We start from the raw sequence: 3,371 nt of genomic DNA on the forward strand, positions 1-3,371 counted from the left end.
TTTTGAGGTTTAGAAATAATCAGTTTGCTGTGAATTCAGCATCACAAAGTCTGTCTTTGTAGTTAGCTTCCCTGCACTTCTCTTCACTGGTGGTCATAGGGTGTAAATGCAGGTAGTCACATGGAAAGAATCATAGACTACCAGGTTGGAAGGGACCACAAGAATCATCTAGTCCAAACTCTCAAGGTAAAAGTATAGTTTAAATGAGATGAGTCAGCACCCTGTCAAACTGACTTTTAAAACTGACCAATGTTGGGAATTTACCACTTCCCCTGGGAGAAAAGATCACTGTAATGGAAGATCACACTAATTATGCTGTAGTGGATTCTGCATACTTAGATGTTTTGCTGAGCATGATATCTGGGCATGGAAGCACCAGAAAACCTGCAAACACATGCAGTGCAGTGATAGCCACTGAACTTTTTCTATGGGGAACCAAGTTAATATAAATTGTGTACCAAGTTTGTGCCTGTTCTGTGTTAAAATCCAAAGATGAAAACAGGGCAGTTGAGAAGTGCCCCCATGAACTGAGCTGTTGGGGATTCTGTAAGTGAGGGTGATTATCGCTGTTCTCCAGAGTATGACATGCTTTTCAAGATGCATAGAGCACTTAACCCCTTGAGGACAATTTATCTGCAGGTATGCTATGGATGTGGCTTGTATGTTCTTTTTACCACTCATGTGGTCTCTCAGTATATCAAAGCTACATTTCAATAGTGGTGCACTTATAATTCAGTCACAGGGAGTAGTTCCTAACATCAAGAGTATGTGATTAGGCAAAGTGCATGCTACCATGTTTTCAAATGTGCTGGCCTGCTCCAAGAATTTTAAAATTACACTTTTTTCCTAAATTGCTAATAATTAATAATAATCTAATAATTAGTGGCATTCAATGCACTGTATGGGGCATTAGATCATTGGTATACTGTGAACAAAGGTTCTCTAAGACTATTATGCATTTTATTAGAGAGACATCTGAATTGCACTGTTCCCTTTGATCATCAGTTTTGGATGTGTGTGAAGTTTGCATAAGGACTTCGCATAAGGGTATTCTCCCAAAATACTCTTCCTGAGTTCTTGAGAACAACATAGGACTTGTGCCCCCATGTGTTCTCCTAGCCTTCAGGGATTTGCGGATGAGGAGCCTTCTTAATAAGCAAAGCTGGCAACTCTGTGTTCATGGGTTGTTTTTTTTGTTTGCCTATGATTTCTTTCCAGTTATGAAATGTATTTTGAACACCTTTCTGATGGAAGGAATATTTTTTTCAGGAGAACTCACAAATAAGTCATAGTACTATAGAGCTGGAAGCATGCTTAGGAGGCTATCTCGTTTCCCTAGGAAAAGATCAGCTATCTGTGTTTTGCTGCTGACAGTTTTCTAAAATTTTGAATCATGTCAGATCTCTTCAGAAAAATCTGTGCTAGTGATCTGCTGTCTTTACATTCAGAAAAAATTTCCAAATGTCTAATGTGGATCTTCCTGTTGCAGTCAAAATTGCTTCCCTCTTGTCCTTACTCCACAGGAACACGGATAACCAAGTCTTTTCTTTCTCTTTGCAGCAGCCTTCTGTGCATTTAAAGGCTTAAAGGCTTTTGTCATAGCAGGTTTACTCAGGCTTTCTGTATAGATAAATTTTCTTGAGCTGTGATTGTTTTTGGGGGGGTTCTGTGTAGTTTTTAACTTTTTTTCAGTTGGTCCAGATCTGTTTTGAAGAACATCATTCAGGTCCAGATATAGTACTTCTGTTGAAGTCTGTTAGTATTGAGTAAGGAAGGAATACTTTTGTCTTTCAGGTTATATTCTTGCCTATCTTGTGTCTCATTAGCCAACTCTATGGCTGTGTTATTGAAGGTATGCTTCTTAGCCTCCCACGTTGCATTTTGGTGGGGTTAGTTTGTTTTGTTTTCTTTTGTGGTTTATTGGGTTTTTTTCATGCTGAAGTGTTGGCCATCCTCGTGGCTGGAGTGCAGGTGGAAGTGTCAGACACTTTTTTCATTGGGCCGTCTCACAGAGCCTGCACCATATTTTTGATTTTGACCTTACTCTCCTGTGAGCATCTTTTTACCATCCAGCAGGTTTCAGCAAAGCCTTTTAATGTTTACCTTGACTCTGATATTATCTACTGCCACTTGTATGCTGAAGCAAACTGCAGTTTTTGCTGCTGTTTCTCAGGAGCTGAAGTGAAAGTGAGCTTGCGTTTTGTATTGATTTTGTCTCTGGCTTTGAAACTATTCACCAAAATAGCAAATGCGTGATATTGTAGAGTTTGTGCTGGTGAGTTAAGAGGAAAATAAGGCAGCAGAGGATTTGCATGTTTCAGGAAAATTGTGTTTCTCTGCTGCTAGATGTTTCATCTGCGTTCAATGCAGGCATTTGGTGATTTGGCAGTTGAGTAAGTTTCTCTTGATGAAACTTCTGTGTGTCAAGTGGGCCCAGGTCATATTAAGTGTATGTGCTACAATTGATACAATCAATTCACTGATACTCATGGTGAGTGGGATTTGTGAGAGCAAAAGAAGCTTGCAAATCATGTTTCCTTTAAAGCTACCTGTAACTTGCTTTATGTATCTTTTCTTCATATGTGTTTTATTCTTAGTCAGTTTCAAGAATTTAATCCTTTTAAATTAATTTTATTCAAACCTATTACATTCATTTCCAAATTAGAAAAATCATGTTCTAATTATTCCTAATGCTTAATTACATGTCCTCATAGCATTGCACAATTAGATTGTCCCTTTCTGTTTAATACATCTGAGAGTTGTAATGATGCATGAATTGTATTTTTCCAGAGTCTTTTAAACGGTATTCTGCAACCATACTTTTTGGATACTGTTGTTTTGTTCCTGCAAAGGTAGGTCATAATATTTTAGGCACACACTAGATGGCAGTGTGTACGAATGACTAATTATAAATGGTTGCAACCAAATGTATTCCAAACTGGTAAAAACCCCTTTCTTTTTAGAGAATTGTCCTAGATTTTTTTCATTACTGACTCACAGTTTGCCAGATAGCAAGTAATGCTCCAAATATATTTTTAATACCACAGCACAGATTTTTCTTACTCTTGTCTCTTTCCAAATGAAGCAGTGGATTTGCTTTCTGCTATATACACGTTTCCAGGGATGAAATCTGCAAAATGAAATAACACCGCCTGTCAACTTGTCATAGTTCCTTCTGAAAGTGTATATTGTATATGTCCTTTAAAACACAGATCATGATCTTTGAGCGGGAATTTAGTGATATAAATTACAATTGATCGTCACTTTTCAAGACAGATATTCTGCTAACCTATGAACTACATTTAATGGTAGTAGATCTTCATATTCTTACTCCAGGCTACTTTTTACATTTCCAAATCTATCTTTTTCAG

The sequence above is a fragment of the Mesitornis unicolor genome, unplaced genomic scaffold, assembly GCF_000695765.1.
Source record: "Mesitornis unicolor isolate BGI_N332 unplaced genomic scaffold, ASM69576v1 scaffold48507, whole genome shotgun sequence".
NCBI classification, from domain to species: domain Eukaryota; kingdom Metazoa; phylum Chordata; class Aves; order Mesitornithiformes; family Mesitornithidae; genus Mesitornis; species Mesitornis unicolor.